The 19,413-nt window shown below is 39.9% G+C and overlaps 1 protein-coding gene across 3 annotated transcripts in view; it reads right to left on the reverse strand.

Annotated features, from left to right (window-relative positions):
* The window catches only part of lhx5 (LIM homeobox 5), a 79,262-nt gene extending 61,258 nt beyond the window's left edge, over positions 1-18,004 (reverse strand). For 2 of the 3 annotated variants that reach the window (XM_037753651.1, XM_037753648.1), the window contains exon 1: positions 17,799-18,004. The gene's annotated coding sequence lies outside the window, so the exon portion shown is untranslated. Of the gene's footprint in view, positions 1-17,788 lie in introns of all 3 variants that reach the window. The other variant, XM_037753649.1, reaches the window with a different exon arrangement.
* Positions 18,005-19,413: the final 1,409 nt, after the last annotated feature.

The following is a 19,413-nucleotide window of genomic DNA, read 5'->3' on the forward strand; positions in this document are numbered from 1 at the left end:
CACTATTCAAACAGACGTAGATAACAGAATACAACAATACAATACAATACGTAAATATACCGGTGCATTTTCAGCCAACAGGAGGACACATCGTAGGCGTAGGCGACGACGTTGGAAACGTAGTTTCCACTCTGCTTTCATTTTTTTTCAGAAGATATTTTGGCGGGTAGCGAGCCGCGGTCAAATGTTGCAATCGTCATTTCCGGTCAGTGCGCCGCAGAGTATTCAATTTGAGACGACCCTACCCCGCTGAAATTTATGCACTACTCAAGTGAGTACAGAGTGCACAAAGAGCACTACATTGAAGTGTACTTCTGGAAGTACGCGGATTGGAACACACTCACAATGAGTCTTCGTTTCAGGTGATTATACATTAATGAAAACATAGTTATTTATGTTATCTTCCATTTCTGCCAATAGATCCCCCGAAATGTTACACACTGGACCTTTAAGTAAGGTTTTGAATGCATGACGTTGACTAGTAGTGGAGTATTTTCACAGTGTGGTATTAGTGCTTTTACTTAAGTAAAGGATCTGAATATTTCTTCCATTACTGATGCAGTTGCACTTAAGTATATGCTTAAGTAAATTTAATTCTTAGCATTTCATATGTGTCTTTATTGTCATAATGATGTTTAAGAAATGACGGTGAAGTGCAGAATCCGGCCTGAATAGATGGTGAACGGTCTCAGTCTTCACCTCCTGTAATTATTTCTACCCAGCAGTCACTAAAACTTACACCTCATCACCATCACTGTTAAAAAAAAAAAAATACATTAAAAAAAAGTCCAGTCATTCTATTTTTGGACCTTATCCACTTTGTGCACACAGTGTGTATTGATTAGGACTGTTTTTAACAGACTGCTGTGAGGTCCATTAACCTGTGGTGATGACAAAGCATTAAGAGACTAATGTGTCCCCGGGGGACTGGAGGGCCAGAGAAGGATGAGTAGGACAGCTCAGCAGACAACGCCGCTCGGCTTCTTTTATCAGAGCACAAGGACTTTAAAGTGGTTAAAGGCTGTGAAGATGATGCCTTTCTGGGACTCACATTTACGTCCATGTTTATGTGTATTCTGTGGCAATGCACATGCTCTGACCAACATGTACAATCTAATGTTAAATCTATTTACTGCACAAACACACCGACGCTGCACTGGACAGAAGAAGCAAATCTCATCCAGCTATTTTACTCCAATCAGAGAACAATATGTTCTTTTAAATTAATCTCAAGAAGTCACAAATATTTGGTTTCATTCTTTAAAAAGGCTCAATAGTTACAGCTGGATTCTTTAGCTTTAAGCAAACGTTAAAAGGATAACTGTGTTTTATTGGATCTTGTGTTTTATGTTAAAAGTTTTGACAATAAATTCATTCTTATCTGCTATGATAAAAATGCACTCATGGTACGTGTCCACAGGGGCGGTTTTTATCGCGAGGGACGCGACGCTTCCCAGCATTGGACGCTTGGTGTGCTGTCCCTAGAAACAAGGCACTCGGCTCCTGATTGGACGAACGCTTTCCCGCCGTTGGCTGCTGCTCCCAGCTTTCAAACCGGAACCAGTATGGAGGCTCGTTTACAACAGACAGTTTTTGGTAATAACTTTAAAGTTCACCTTGGTCGTTCTCTTCCCAAAAGGTTGCTTTCAACCTGTCTGATCATCTGACTTCTTGTGTTTCCTTCATTATCTTAGTGATATTAACGATACGAACGATGGTCAAAATGAGGAAAATAAGAACCAAGTTGTAATAAAGCGTAATAATCCTTCATGAGCTGGTGGAAAAGACAGAAAGATGAAGGTTTATGAAGACAGTTATCTAGAAAGTATTCAATGAGCGGACTGTGCAGGGTGAAGAATAAGGATTCATTTATTGTTAAATTGTTTGTTGTCCTTTCAGATATTAATTCTGCGCCTGTGGCGAGCATCACGCAAATACAACCATGTATGTGTCCTTCTGTCATCCACCCACTTTCCTTATTTCATGCTCAGCTGGGAAGCCATGTCGTCTCTGTGACTATATTAATATTCAATCACAACATCTGCGGGATGAAACTGTGCTTCTTCAAATTACTTCTCTCCATGTTTTGTTGATTATTTTCTATATTTAAAAGACACATAGAAAGCGGTGCAGTGATGCCTCAGAGAAACTCTTTCACACTTTTATTCTTTTCATTTTTTAGCAGTGGACTCCTTTTCCAACCTCCCTTATTTCCTCATCAGATTCCCTCCCTCCATAATTACCACTTATTAATCTTAAATGAGAGCCCTAACACGTTGCATGGTTTTAATACAGCCTGTTAATATGAGAGTTAATTTATGGGGTGTGGGTGGGACGGAGGGGATGATGGAATGAGTGTCGTCCATCACAGAAATCATTAGAGACTGGAAGCTCTCTTTCACTCTCACTCTATCAAAGAGAGAGACGCTCAGTGATTCCTTTAGCGCGCCAGTGAAGCATAACAACTGTGCATTTTGCGATAAAAGCAACAAATTCGGCACAGGCGTAGGTTTTTATGTTATGAAAAGATATAGATATCGGGGAGCTGCAATTTTGGTGCTTCCCGGGGCCGTGGACAAAGTGTCACCGGGGCGGACTGTCCTTAGTGCGCCTCAACCGCGTCGTGCCCCCAGGGCGGGGCTCGGCCCACGTAAAAGGCGCCAGGGGTCGATGTCTGCAGTCCACCCCACCCGTCTTGAAACACGGATCAAGGAGTCTAACGCACGCGCGAGTCAGAGGGTGCAAGCAAAACCCCGTGGTACAATGAAAGTGAGGGCAAGCGCGCGCCAGGTAGGTCGGGCGCACCACCGGCCCGTCTCGCCCGCACCGTCGGGGAGGCGGAGCGTGAGCGCGTGCGATAGGACCCGAAAAATGGTGTACGAGTCCCTAGCGCTAAATATTCCTAAATGTTGCAGAAAACTTATTTTATGAGCCTTGATTATTTCCAAGGTGTGTTCAAGCTGATTATATCATCTTTTAAATCTTTTTAAAAAATTGTAAGGGTGCTTTTTAAAGCTTTTAATCTGAGAAAAAGCATGAAAACCAAATAAAAGGAGCATGGCCACATCAGGGTCAAACTTCACCGCCTTGCCTTCATTCATGATAGAATGACAACCTCTAGAACAGCAAGATCTTCAGCTTTCCATCGGTGCATTTCACTTTTCATTAGCAGTAAAATTTTTTGCTTTTAATACAAAATGCACTGTTGTTATGAATATTTTTAGCTTAGCTGCCCCACTACTTCTCCACTAAAAGCTGATGACACACAGGTGAGTGTCGGCTAAACCTTAAAACTAACGGCGAGCCTGGACCACAAGACGGAAAAAGAATATTTTAAAAACTTCTGTAAGTACAGTAGGAGCACGTTTCAAGTGTAAATAGGAAATCTGGAGAAAATATATTCCTCCTTCTCCACTTACACTCTTTCTCTCCTTCTCTTCCCCAATTTCCTTTCTTCTCCTCTCCAATCCTGTCTTTGTGTTGTGTGCCCCATTTCAGAGGCTTTTCAGCGGCTGAAGTGGCGCTTGGCTATGCTGAAGTGTCTGCACTGCTGTGCCTGAGCCTGCAATTCAACGACTGTATGTGTGTGCGTGTGTGTGTGTGTGTGTGTGTGTGTGTGTGTGTGTGTGTGTGTGTGTGTGTGTGTGTGTGTGTGTGTGTGTGTGTGCCCGAGCCTGCAATTCACCAATTTCACCGCTAATTAGCCCACAAAGGCTACCGGCAGGGAGGAGCAGAGGAGGAGGAGGAGGGAGAAGAGGGTGGAGAGGGGTGGCATACGCGGGAGGTCCAGGCCTGAGGGGGGGCGGCGACGCTGGCACAGCTGAGACACATATCACGGGACCAGACAGACGCCTTTGTGTGTGTGTGTGTGTGTGTGTGATGGCGGAGGCGAGCGTATGTCTGTCAGTGTATCTGTAGCGGTGTGTCGGAGCATGTATCCCATGGCCACTCTCTCTTGCTCTGGCGACGGCTGGGTTGGTTGCAGCTGTAGTTCAGCGAGTCTTAACTCCTGAGGCTGGTCCCAGCATGCCCAGCAGTCCCACTACGCCTACTGGCATAGGCTGCTGGTCCTCTGCCATCACTACCTCTCCATGTGTGTGTGAGTGTGTGTTTAGGGGAGAGAGGAAGAGAAAGAGAGAGAGAGAGAGAGAGAGAGGGATTCACATCCCTCTTGCCAATTGTTTTACTCGGCATCAGACAGGGGCCTTCCAGGGAGGCAGGCTGCCTGGCAGTCGGCCACCAGAGCGGTGGAGTTGCTCCAATGTTTTGGTTTTTATTTGTTTGTTTCAGTGTGGTCTGTTTGTTCTGCTTATTCACACACATGTACATGTCTATTTACATATATACACAAGAATATACTGTACATGTACTTGCATATATTTTACATGTAGACCATTTTATAAGCAGAAACATAAATTAATACTATCTCAAGTCACATGATCTTATTGTGATTTTAAACATTTTGGCGATATTGCGGTAAGACATTTATTACCTATTTTCAACTGCAAACTTGTGCCGTTTCTCAACATCTCTTTTTTATCTAATAAGATACAGTTTTCACTCTGTTCATCTCAGAGTTTTCATTCACATATCTTGAGGTCAGAGGTCAAGGGATCCCTTTGAAAATGGCCATGCCAGTTTGTCCTCGCCAAAATTGGAGGTAAGTTTGGAGCGTTATTGAACCTCCTTCACGACAAGCTAGTATGACATGGTTGGTACCAATGGATTCATTAGTTTTTGTAGTTTCATATGATGTCAGTATCTTCTTCTAGCTTTAAAACTGAGCCCGGAAGCAACCTGGAAGTACATGTACAGTATATGTATACGCAAAGAATGATATTGTCTATACATGTATGTGAATACATATATTGCATGTGTGTTTGGGTATATACATTATGTACATATCCTGTGTGTAAATGTACAGTATTTGTATGTGCATATATCTACATACATGTATATATACTGCATATGCATGTGCATGGGAGTATATTTTCAGCAAAGGTGACGTGTGTACACGTGAAAGCTTATGTGCATATTCATGTTGCTGACAGATGTACAGCAGTACTATTGGAAATAATCTGACAGCAGGATAAATATGATCAATATGATCAATATGATGGAGGATATTTAAACCTGCAACAAGCTAAGCTACTGCTGACTCATCAAAACTGAAAACATTCCCATACGGACTCCACACCTCCGGGCTGATTACCACTTCATATGTGGTGTTTTATTAAACATGTTATTAACACTGCGTCATGTTTCAGATGTCCATCCTGTCTGTGCCCACAAACAGCAGCTGTCACTGCTTTCTATGCACAGACAGAGTGTTGGTTTTTTATCTCTTTACCTCCACACGTCGGTGGTTAGTGTCTGCTCTGTGCACAGAAGGGGACACCGCCGGCTCTTATTTTCCGTGAACCCAGCGGCGCGGCCAGATCGCAGTCAGGTGCGTCTTGCCAAGGGCGTCGGAAGCGTGCCAAGTGCACTTTTGGTAATTTCGTGGCCAGGCTCCCTCGGCGCACCTGTGGCACACTTGGGCACAAGGTGGGACCAGAAAGAACGCATTAGCATACATTATAGGTGGCTGCATTAGAGGCTGTGACAATTACATTCACTAGTTTCAGCCCCTTTAATCACAGGACTCCCCCCGTCATCATGACGCACTGACAGTCTGGGAATCCTGGAGAGAGTTTTCCTCAGAGGAAACTTATTGCTGTCTTGACTCGGAACTGAAATTATTATTACATGTTCACAGCCGCACGACTACCTGTATTAAAATAATTAAAAATAGGGATCGGGTATCGGGTTCGATACTGTGTACTCGTACTTGCAAAACGGTACAACGGCACCGATACCACTTTACGGCAGCGTGACGTTAACCTCTCGTCACCATCTTTTGGGTCCACGCGCTCACGCTCCACCTCCTAGACGGTGCGGGCGAGACGGGCCGGTGGTGCGCCCGACCCAGGAGCCGGGATCCCACCTCAGCCGGCGCGCGCCAGCCCTCACTTTCATTGCGCCACAGGGTTTTGCTTGCACCCTCTGACTCCTTGGTCCGTGTTTCAAGACTGGTCGGCTGGGTTGCAGATATCGCCACAGACCCCTGGCGCCTTTCACGTGGGCCGAGCCCCGCCCTGGGGGCACGACGCGGTTGGGGCCCACTAAGGACAGTCCGCCACGGTGACACTTTGGCCACGGCCCCGGGAAGCACCTTCGCCCGAGCCTTTCCAAGCCGACCTATAGGCGGTCACGGCGCACCACCTCATATGCGGGACTCCCCAGCCTGCCATGTGTCGCTAACGAGGGACAGAGAAATACTCGTATTGGTACTCGGTATCGGCTAGTACCCAAATATAAGTACTTGTACTCGGTCTGAAGAAAAGTGGTATCGGTGCATCCCTAGTTCAAAATGCAGAGCTCTAGGCCACACTTTGGCGAGATTCGTAAAATAAAAATAAAAAAATGCGCGCAGTCGGTAACCCGGTTTGGATGGACAAGAATCTGGCAATACGATACGTATCATGATACTGGGGTAATGATTCGATATATTGTGATACTGTAAGCAAGGCGATATTATGGGAAAGCTTCATAACCCACCAAACAGAATCAAAGTATAGAGACACATTTGACTGAAAAAAAGGGAACTTTACTGATTGACAATTTTCTCCAGATGGCCATTTAGCCGGCTGGAGCAGAAAGGGGCTCGGCTCTGTGTGTGTGAGTGATGGCTTCCTTGCCCTGTCTCTTCTCCCGGCTCACCACTGATGGATTAAAGCTCTGGACAGGTTTCAGCCCTATTGATCTCACCTGCCACGGCTGCTCACATCAGCTGGTGTGAGGGGGATCAGATGGGATAGAGAGCATGAGGAGGGGGGAGGAGGGGGGGGGTTTAAGGATGGTTTCACACTTGGCCGGTTTCAACTTTTTAGGTGAACTCGGGGTGATTAATCAGCATGTTTTGTCAGCATTAACTGTCCGACTCTGAAACCCTGGAAACAAGGAAAATCTGAGAATTAAATAGAAAAAGGGAGAAGTTGATGCTAATTACCTCGAGGTCTGCAGAGGGAGTGGGAGGGAGCTATTTACTAATTAAATGAGCCGACCTATTTCTACACTAAATGAGACACATCTTGTTTGCTGGTGTTTTAACCCTCATCCTACCAACATATTTAACATACAAGGACTATTAGCTGAATAAACTAACAACCGTTCTTCTCAAAATATTATTAGTTATGTAATTAATGTCATCTGAAGAAAACAAAACAGGTTATTATTTTAAGAAAGTGAGTTAATTTGTGTAAAACAAATACAGACAGAGCACATGAAGACGTGGGTCTGCTGTATCGGTGTCTGTCTCCTTCAAAATGACTGCATAGACACCAATATATTAGTATTTAATAAAACACTAATTACAACAGAAACAGAAAACAATTATGTGAAGTCATTAGGAACAAATTGATTGACAAAGTCATGAAAAATTCGAAAGATAGAATAAAGCACCTGTGAGATATAACATCAAATATACCTCTGGAGTCATAAAACTAGGCTGTCTATGCAGTACAAAGGAGCAAATATTTTGGAAATTGGTGCTACATGACCAGAGAAAACAGAGAAAAAAGAGCTGTGTGATATTGTCTTTCGCTCAAAAGGTAGAAAATCTACAACACCCAGAATGCACTGGGCTCATCGCCGGAAACATGTTGGGTTGGGACAGTGCAATATGTTAAACTGGGACAGTGTAATATGTTGCATATGTGTAATATTGGACTATTGTCTGTGCAATATGGGCAACGCGGTAGACGGTGCAGTGCACTACCGGTGCAATACCTGCCATGGTGTGTGTGATAGTGTGTGTGATAGTATATGCCATTATGTACATGGACTGTGTATGTGTTGGAACATCTGTTTCTGTGAAACTGTTTCCCTGTCTGATGTGGAATTGTTTATTATTGTTGTCTATGCTGTTTTAATTTAGTGTTTGTAACTGCAGTTGGACGGAGTCCAGGAAAAATTTCCCCACGGGGACAATAAAAGTATATCTTATCTTATCTTAACATCACTCCCAGGCCGCTCCCCTCGGCCTTGACTTGAGCTTCCAGCATGTCTAAATATTGGCGGTGAGGTGTTTTCCATTATTTCGGCTTGCTAGAGCACGAAAAACTTTGTAGACAATGTCTGTTTGTTTACAAAACCGTGTTATTCGCAATGGTGTCGACTTGCATTGTTCTCCGGTGCAAGGAGTGGAAGAGGAAACAGCATAGGCCTAGAAGGACTACATTTAAACTTGATCAGCATCGTTAGATATTGTGCTTTAATTCTAATTTAAATAAAGATAAGAAAAGAAATAAGACTGACCATGCTAGTGTCTCTCTGAGACCGTACTTAGTCCCTAACGTTCACCATCTAAGTTCAGCATATTAGCATGTTAACATCTGCTAATGAACAGTAAACACAGAGGCTGATGGGGATGTCATTCGTTTTGCAGGTATTTGTTTATAAATCAAAGTACGGCTGGGCGATATGGCCAAAATCTTCTATCCCGATGTCAGTCATTTCATATCACGATAACCATATATGTCATGATATAGCATGTTTTCTGGTAATTTAATTAATAAACAGTCCATATTAAATAACCACATGGTAAAGCCTATTTCTGTATACTCCTGTGTGAATTAAATGCCTGACAAATAAAAAGTATTTTCTCATTTTTAAATTGTGAAATTATAGAGAAAAAATAAATAAATATAGACTTAGCTTGTATCGCGATAGAAACTATAGAAAAATACATATATGATGGATATTTTTATGTTGTTTTGATGATATATTTTATTATACTGCCCAACCCTAAAGCAAAAAATTTGACAAATTGCCGCTATAAAAAGTTACGGGATCACCAAAGTGATATAATATTAATATCTGAACCTACTTAAAGACGATCCATCCAGTAGTTGTTAACATATTGCAGTCGACCACACTGCTAGAAATATTAAAGACAAGTAGAGACGTCATTAAAGTTGAGAAAATGATTTTTAGTCCTCCTCAAAGACAACTCATTTTGTCCTCGCATCACTTTTTTGGCGCTCTCCAAGATAACTGCGAGCACGTGTGAAAACACCCCGGGGCCGTGTTTGTCACCGCAGATTCACTATCGAGACTCATTCTCCGTGCGGTGGACTATCACCATCCTCCATGCTGGCTTATCTAACTAACTGATAAATAACACAGTCTGTCACAACGATAACAAGGTCAATTCAATAGGCTGACCAACAGCAATGTTTTCCCTAAAGCGTTAAGCAGTCACATCTGATGCCTGCGCTGACCTCCATGCTAATGAACAAAACACAGAGACGGAGAGAGAGGGAGGGAGAGAAAGAGAGAGAGAGCAAATGAATATGAATGAAAGGCAAATCTATCAGAAACACGCCTCCTTTAAATAACCCCCTCCCTCATTCCCCTCCTCCACTCCTTCCCTCACGCTGCCACCCCCTCCACCCTGTTATATTTTATTCTCCAAACGCGTGGTGAATTTAATAAATATATGCAAATGTGTGCTGTGGAACATGACGAGTGTAAATCAGGCGAGGATGTTCTTTGAGCGCTGCCGAGATTGAGGCTGAGAGCTGACCCCGGGTTAATCATTTTTCACTTCCCTATCGCATTCAATTCTGCTGCCTCTGTGCGTGTCCATGTGTGTGCGTGTGTGTGTGCATGTAATGTGGCATGTGTGTGTGTGCATCCGTGCCGTGCTGGTGGAGCCAATACACAATTCATTACAAACTTTGTACACATGATTAGGAAAATATTTGCTTTCAAATTTATGCAAAATGTGGATTTTGGTATTTCACAAGTTTGCTTTAAATTTATTTCTTTAGCGGTTTTTATTTGCACATTTTAATTGAAGTGACAGCAGGTCTCCTCTAACTGCACTTTGATTGTGATTTTAAAGGGATTCATTGCAGCGATCACGAGGTGAGGAGATCTAACGGCGTTATGTGTGGCGTCTTGCAAAGCTAAAAAAGAAGACTCATCCTCATCCTAAACCAGTCAGATTTAGTAACGTGTTGCACAGACTTAAATCATCCTAATGTTTATTTAAAGCTTGTGTTTTGTCCCCCTGTTGTTAGATTGTTGATTGTGGAGTAAACAACACGATGCTAACACGCTATCGGCGCTGTAAATGCACCAGGTGCGTAATGACGGCGGCCTCCTGGACTGCCGCGTATAATTACTTGTCTTACAGTGCAGGCCTGCAAAAAATGTTCACACATGGCTGGCCGGTTTGACAGAGCAGCCAGAGCGCGCCTATTTCATGTTGAGATGTATATCACACACTACTGTGCTTGCTCCAACTGTATATAGATTAGTATTTTAAAGTACACGAGTAGCTGGCTGATCATTTGTCTTTCTAAATGTAGCAACGCACAGCTGGAATTACATGACCTCTCAGGAGACATATTTAACTGTGACTGTAGCTGTGGAGGTCAGGTATGGTACGGTATAGCATGCTTTAGCTGCAGTGAGTCACAGTGTACCACGCTGAGCAGAGTTTATTAAGAGAGGGCTAAAAGTCTCAACCGGGAAACGAAGAAGCCATTTAACCTCTTGCACCCCATGCTTTCTCTTAAACCTACATTAACTGATGCAGTTACGTAGCAACATTAGGATTTGTTTGGAGTCATGTTGGCCACCTGATAAATGTACGTCCAATATTTTCTCTCCTTTTAGCTCCGTTTTGTTCTCCACCAACTGCAAGGGAAATATCTCAGAATCAGATTCCCGTGTATTGCCAATTAGGTTTCACATACAAGGAATTTGCTTTGGTAAGAGAAAATATAATAAATATAATAAAAAATAAAAAGTACAAAAATCAAGAAAGGGAAAATTACAATAAAAATATATATTTTTTAAAAATATATATATATACAATATATCTGAATTCAAAGGAAAGCTGTATGGAAAATTACAATGAAAATGTGAAAAAAATACCACAAAAATATGTACACTATATCTGAAATAAAATGAAAGAACTGTGCAGTTTTTAGAAGTAGTAGTTTTGTGCAGAAATGTGTATGTATACATTATTATGGGCCTTAATGTCTGCCACCTATCCTGTAAAATGCATTTATCAGCTGTTTTTTTATTCATATAAAATTTGCTTTCCACTCACCTAGGTCTATCTATTCTTTTTTTATTTTTTGTTATGTTCATTTTGCACTAAAATTCTTAGTAAAATTAGAAAATACGCAATATTGTCAAGTATTTAATTTATACAGGAGTATACAAAAATACCATGTGGTTATTTCATATTTATTTATCCAATTACCAGAACAAAATGCTATATTGTGATATAAATATCGTTATCGAGATATGAAATCGGGATAGAAGATTTTGGCTATATTGCCCAAAACAGTAAAGTTGTGTGCCAGAAAACCAAAACAATGAGCTGAAAGATGCTAAAATGTTCCATATAGCTGAAGGGAACTGCAGAGTCGGGTGATAATCCTCTGTGGGTACATCAACGCCTTTCACATATGCAAAGCTATTTGATCCCATGTCAATATAAAAATATTAGTTATAGCATCTTTCATGTAGATACAAAGTAGGAGACACTATCAATGCTAAGTCATGAATTGAGTATTGATGCTGGTGTCATTGAACCTTCTCCTGCTATTGTCTGCAATCACCTTCAATCACCGTGTTTACTCCGGAGAAGAGGTCATTAAATGAAAGTAGTAAAAAAGAACGTGCACCATCATTTCACACTTTGAATCAACTGCAATAGAAATAAATATTCTAGATGTCTTTTGAATCATTTTATACAGATTGTTCAAGTAATTCAGCTTAAAAAAAAAAAACTTTAAGGTCGTTATTGAACCATGCAAACATGGCCCCTTATGTGTTTGTAATAATAAACTCTGTGGTGGCAGTGCAGGTTGTGTTTAGGTGTCAGTCGTCTCAGTTTCTGCCGAGCTCAGAGGACACTGCCACTTGGCGTTTTGCTGCTAATAAATTCCTTTTCTAACTTTTCAGCTCGGATGAATACATCAGCTAATATCTAACAGATAAGACGCCTCTCTGTTGTCTGATCTCTGCCTCTTGGCCATGTTTACTGTCCTTTCAAAGACTGACTACTGATATGCTCCCATCACCTGTGCAGAGTCAAAACCCAAAGTCTACAGCTTTTCTTTAGCAACGAGTTAGTAATCTCCAAGTGATGGCGGAGCTACGTTTGCAGTTTGCATTCCTGCAATCATCCATCTGCTGCTATACGGCTTCTTATGATGTCTTCGATAAACATTTTACAAAATAGCATACAGCAGTCCAGACAAATGTTCAACTGTAAATCCTTATTCTGCATCGAAGGCGGCCGACGTGGCAGGACAGTAAAGAACACTGAGCTGTTTCTATTCGTCTTTTATGAAAGATTAGAGAACTAAATCGACTGGCTGCTCGTTTTCGTTGACTTGTGTCGCATAAAGCTGAGAAACGATGACAACAGCATCATTGTGGCGCTTCACAAGTAGCACGTACTGTCTAAATTAAAAAATGTCCGCTGCTCACACCACACATCATATGTGCAGCATTGTGTGGCTGTTTAAAATGAACATATTTAACATTGTGTAATAGCATTACTGGTTGCTGACATGCAGAAATGAGTCTGTGGCTCAGCTCATTCAGTAGCATTGCACTTTTTGCAACTAAACTAAAACTTCCCTCAACACTTCATCACAGCTGTGTGACACAACTGGAAGTATTGAAGGTTAAATTAAAAATCCAAAACCAACAATGAATTGATCTAACAAGTATCCAAAGCCTGAAAACCTATTAAAAACACATCAATGAGCCACACTGTTGCACTGGGTGACATGTTCCTTCATCACCATGAACACACACACCGACTCAATCCCACACACACCGTCCTGCTGCCACAAATACTCACTAATGCACCGAATCCATGGCTGGAAATAATCCCCCCAAAAAGCACCAATTACTCCTGTTTGATTCCTTAAATGCATTTTGGGTAACACTTTTCCTTAACCCCCTTATTGTCATTTGTAAGCAGTAAACATTTCTATAAAAAAAGGTATTTGTAAGCAGATATGTATTAATGTATTTGTCAAAAACCATAATTCCTCCTGTGGATCCACCCACAAGTGGAGGCTGGTGTATAAACATAATATAGCGAAACACAAGCAGACGCTTTTGTCCAAAGCGACGTACATCTGAGAGTTCGTACAACACAAGCAAGGATCTAGATAGGGGGACAACGTGAGGAAGTGCCAACAACAGCTTTAAGTCCGATCGGACCGAGGTGCCGACAGGAGTGCACAGAGGCGACGCACAGGGAGGATAGAAGCAGATTCTTTGTCATCATCATCATTAACATCAACAACGTCATCGATATCATCATGAATATCCTAAACAACATCCTCAATATCATTGTCATCAATATAATATACACTCACCGGCCACTTTATTAGGTACACCTTGCTAGTACCGGGTGGTCTTCTGCTGCTGTAGCCCATCTGCTTCAAGGTTGGACGTGTTGTGCGTTCAGAGATGGTATTCTGCATACCTTGGTTGTAACGAGTGGTTATTTGAGTTACTGTTGCCTTTCTATCATCTCCAACCACTCTGCCCATTCTCCTCTGACCTCTGACATCAACAAGGCATTTCCGTCCACACAACTGCCGCTCACTGGATATGTTCTCTTGTTGGGATCATTCTCTGTAAACCCTAGAGATGGTTGTGCGTGAAAATCCCAGCAGATCAGCAGTTTTTGAAATACTCAGACCAGCCCGTCTGGCACCAGCAGCCATGCCACGTTCAAAGTCACTTAAATCCCCTTTCTTCCCCATTCTGATGCTCGGTTTGAACTTCAGCAAGTCGTCTTCACCACGTCTAGATGCCTAAATGCATTGAGTTGCTGCCATGTGATTGGCTGATTAGCTGTTTGTATTAACAAGCAATTGAACAGGTGTGCCTAATAAAGTGGCCGGTGAGTGTATGTCTTCATAGGAGAAGTTATAATTGTTGACAAATTTTGAACATTAATAAACACTTTAAAAGTCTATGTTATGTGTTGTTTCACAACGTGTCATGTGTTGTAGCGATTGGAACTTGTCTATCTTGTGTAAATTTAAGTGTAAATAAAATAAAAAACAATAACATTATAGTGTGCTAGAAATAGGGCTGTCCTCAACCAAAGAAATTATTAGTCAACTAACACTAATATGATTTTGTAGACTAATCAATTAGTTGATTTAATCAACAGATCTGTAAAACTCAGTTTCTCCACAAAGCATCACACAAAAGCACCGCTTTAAATCTGGTGTTTACCAGAGATGTGCTCAGAGGTTTCTTAGAAATGAGTCATTCAGCAAGAAAACAGTATAAAAAAGAACTAATCGACTTAAGAAATCTTAGTTGACGAAGACCAAAACAGCCGATTAGTCAACTAAGAGGGGGCAGCCCAAGTTGTTAGTTTATATATAGTTTTGGAAATAACTGCAGTTGAAAATTTTAGCATGCTTTTTTTCATGCCCAAATTTATAGACTCGACTATCCATCATTGGTTGGATTAAAAAAATGTGTTTTAGATTTGGCACTTGCTGCATTTGCCCTGCTTTGCCCCCCTTAATTTCTTACGCTGCTGTGCTCTATCTTACATTTAGAAAAGCATGAATACATACATTTCTTGCATCCCGTATAAACAATGTTTGCCATCTGAGCTAATATACGATGAATAAAGTAAATACCGAGCAGCAGCACAGTAATGCCGTACTGCCGACACAGAGCACAGACTATTTGTTAGCTCTAGTGCTCCTTCAGGTAAACATCAGCAGTGAGAAAAAAAGAAAACACTTGAGAAGCACGCGTGTCCATTTGGAGGCGCTTCCTATAGATGGAGCATTCCTGCCATCTCCACATACAGCACATTCCTGTCCTCTCACCGCCACCACGCTCTCTTCTCTGCTCTTTTCAAATGATTGAGCTTCTAATCAAACGTAATTTAACTCACTATCTCGGCCCTCTCTGCAGCCCTTCTCACCCGCGCTCACCCATCCTCACCCCTTCCCCGGTAGCCCCTAGCCAGGGCCTGTTGCCAAGGCAACCGGCATCTCATTTCTAAAGTGTCAGTTTGCATTATTGTCTTCACGCTTTCCAGCAATAACCTCTCTCTCTCCCTCTCTCTCTCTCTCTCTCTGTCTGTCTGTCTGTCTGTCTGTCTGTCTGTCTGTCTGTCTGTCTGTCTGTATGTCTGTCTGTCTGTCTGTCTGTCTGTCTGTCCCTCGCTCACAAATACACACAAATACTTATACATACACTGTAAACAATGCAGTTAATTTACAGCAGGATTTCAACAGTATTAACCTGTTATTGCTAAAAACAGTGCTTTACTGTTAATACAAAAGAAAACCTGCTAAATTAAATTTAACTGAACTATAATGCATTCTTAAAAAACAGCACTTTACTGCTGATCAACTGTCTAAAGTATCATCAGTAACAGTTTCATGCAGTATTGTTTTAATTCTGGGACCTGATCTGCACATGTGAGGCTGTACATTGTACATGATTGTAAAATCAGTGAATTAGCTTTATTGTTCTTCACTCACATGTTGTTCTGGTTTGCATTCTGTGCTTGTAGCCAGCTAGAGACACACATTTTGGGAAAAGTGTCAACAAGTCTATTATAGCCTTTTTCCTAACAAGTGCCTTTAATTGTATTTAGTGTGACTATTCCTATGTCTGTAACCTGCTAAGTCTATTCATCTAGGCAATATAATAATGTTTATTAAAATGTATATGTAACCTAAATAGTGACTTAAAACAAAATCAGTAAAATAATGTAAAAGAAAGGTGAAAAACAGCTATATAATGTATCTTTAAACAGTAAATTAACTGTAAAAATACTGTGAAATTAATAAAAAAAACAGTTCATATTGTATTTTTCAATAACAGTACAAAGCTGTAAATTTCAGTGACAGTATACTAATGTTAATTTTACAGTAACATAAAGGCAACCCAGTTCTTTACTGTTATTTTACTGGGAAATTCTTAACAGTGTGCATACATACACCCCTCTATACTCTCTCATCCTCTTGCACATTATCCTTTATATACATTTTCACTGCTATCCACTTGAATTTCCCCTCTCTTCCTCTCTCTCTCTCACATACATAATGCAAAGCAAACACAAATAATAACATGCATTGAGTATGTAACTGTGTGAAATACATTAAACATCTCCGGCAGAAGACAGAACATACATTGTGTTTTCAAAACAACTGCTTCTTTGTGCCGTAATTCATATTCAACCGGTTAAAAAAAAAACAATAACATCGTGGAAAATCGAAGCAATTTTGTTTGCAGAGGTGGCCACATTTTTAAATAGTTATATTAGTAGACAAGTAAAAAAATAAATCATATATACTAGAAAAATACAGAAGGATAAAAAGCCCATTCTAATTAATCTAATGTGATCTTTCTTGTGAGTTTATGCCCCTTAAATATGAGATGGTACATCACAAGAGATTTAAAAATATCCATGAATGTATATGTTGAACTGTTCCATAGCTTCAAGAGGCCAGATTTCTTTTGATTTGACTACCTGGAGGGAGAAGAGGCCTTGGAGAATAGAACAGGATCCTTGAAATAGCAGGTTGGAGAGTTCAACATACTGTATATTTGAGTTCTACAATAAATGGCCTTTAAATTAATTTTTAAATCCATTCTGAAATGAGTTGGGAACCAAAACAGTAATAATATAAGTAGACTATCTACTGGGCGTTATGAGAAAATCAAATATCACAACATATAATGACTAAGTGGGTAAAGGCAAATGATAGAGCAGCTAGAACAGCCTGTTAAGTTAAAAAAAATTACAGCTACATTTGTACTGTAATGCCTTTAAAACCAGAAAAAGACAACACTTATGCCATATAACCATATCCAACATCTAAGATGATATCTGCTCTTATATCACCATATCTGCAGGACAGATGATAATGCACTAAACTCACTTTTAACAGTCTCTTCTGCACTATACTCACTCTTTTAATAGTCCTGTATCACAGCTGTTACCCTGCACTATATTCACTTTTAACAGTTTTTCTTCATCTCCTTGTATTTTTATATCTGGTATATTTTTTTGTACTTTGCACTACTAACTTCTTTACTGCCTTTTTACTAACATGTTTTGCACTATGGAACTGTGATGCTGGAAACTTGATCTATTTACTCTTAAATAATGATTGCATTAATTATTGCATTGATATTTTATGATGAAGATGATCTTAAGATAATTGACTTACATATGCAAGGTGTACAGAAAGAGTACTACAATATTAAAATCAAGTAAAAGTGATGTTATCTGTGTCAAAATGTACTTCTTAGATGACAGTAAGAAGGTCAGTTAAAATGTACTCTGAGTAAACATTAGGCTAATACCAAAGAACCCGGATGTCCAAATCAACAATAGCCTGTATCCATGCTACATACAACTGATTATCAATTATAAATATACACCAGCCTTCCTCTGTGTAGCCTGACAAGAATTAACCAGAAAATAAGACAAAACAATTAAACAAAAATGACCAACAATGAATAACAGGCTGAAACTTCATAGCATCAACAGCAGAATAAAACCTCACAAAGCAGCAACACAGAGATGCTTAAACAATATCAACTCCACAGCTGCTGCAGCTACAAACACATGACAGCAGAAAGAGAGTTTCTGCACATCACCACAGCAATAAATGAGTGTTGTTGTTGCTGTACTCACCTGTACTCACCTGTCTGACGTCATTCTGTGAGGCTCCTGCACCACACAGGTAAGTAATCTCCACCAGGTTCAACTTCTCAGCTCGTTTATTCCCAATACAAACTATATAACCAGTCCACTCAGTCTCTACGTCCCAGTATAACCAGTCCTCAAGCAGATGAGATACCTAACTGAAGGTAAAAGGAACCACCACATGTTGGCATTCAGCATGTTAGCCAGTCCCATGGTGCACCTGTTTGTGACGCAACGACGTAGGTGTGTTTGATTTGCGTCAGTTAGCGTGCCAGCTGGTGGTGCTTTAGGTAGATGCATGTCTCAGATTTTGCATTTTTACTATAGAAATTGTATATTTGGTTGCTATGATTACACTGATAAAGACAGTTATGCATTTTTCCTTATTCATCTAATTTTAATTTAAATTTACCCCACAAAAAAAAAATAATAATAAAAAAAAAAAAAAATTAAATTAATAAAAAAAGAAAATAATTTATTTGTATTTATAAAGGAAATGGAACAATAATGTGTCAACGATTTTTTCCTCACAAAACAAAAATAGTTATGAAAACAATGAATGTATGCAATATCTTCAAAATGTTTACTTGTCATACTCTTGTGTGTTTTTCTTTTGATTTATTTTATGTTGGATTTGAATCATTTCTGTTGTCCTTTTTATGTTTGGTGCTGCTTTTTGTTTCTGTTTTTGCTATGCTTCATCATCTGTATGTGAGTGTTTCTAATGTGTCCTTCTGTTACTCTGCATATGGGCAGTTTGAAATAAAACTAAATTAGGTAGATGCAAGTGATGCAAGTGTTTTTACCATATTCACAAGAAGAGATATAGGCGGACTCCAAACCTAAATTTTGAAATTTTGTATCCATATGAAATATTAAGAATAAGAAGGCAATTAAATCTATTCATATTGTTGATAATTTTTTATGGACCGATAGTTTTGAATTATTATTATTATTATTATTATTATTATTATTATTATTAATATTAATAATAATAATAATAATAATAATTATAAGAATAATTATAAGAATAATTATAATAATTATAATAGTAGCAGTAGTAATTTGTATTAGCCTACCTTTTCTTTATAGGCTATATATACTTTGTATATGCACCCAAGGTATTAGCAGTTTTGGATGTACATACTGTTAATGTGTTTTCTTAAATAAAGAAATGGATAAGAACAATTAGGTAGATCCAAGTGCAACCTTTACCTATGCTGAGGTACAGTAACTCTAACCATAACCCATAATGAAGTAATCCTTAAATTCACTGCATTGTTGTGCATTTTTTTGTACCTGTTCACTAACTACAAGCCAAAACATGTTATAGTGTGATAATAATAATAAAGTTTTTTCCAAGTGACTGAAAAATCATTTAATACAGGTTTAAGTCATAGTATCTCCTCAATGGAACATTTTTTTTTTTTATATTGCCACCAACACAAATGTTAGAAGTGAAAAAAGCAACAGTGACCCTGATTTGTAAGAAAATGTTTATTGATTTTGAATTTCAGGATGAAAATTCAAGGTGTTCCCACAATGCTTTTGGAGTCAGCATCTAGTGAGGAACCCTGGGAAGGTCAACACTATTGACGCTTTAGAAAGAGAGA

This window comes from Sebastes umbrosus, chromosome 19 (genome assembly GCF_015220745.1).
Source record: "Sebastes umbrosus isolate fSebUmb1 chromosome 19, fSebUmb1.pri, whole genome shotgun sequence".
NCBI classification, from domain to species: Eukaryota; Metazoa; Chordata; class Actinopteri; order Perciformes; family Sebastidae; genus Sebastes; species Sebastes umbrosus.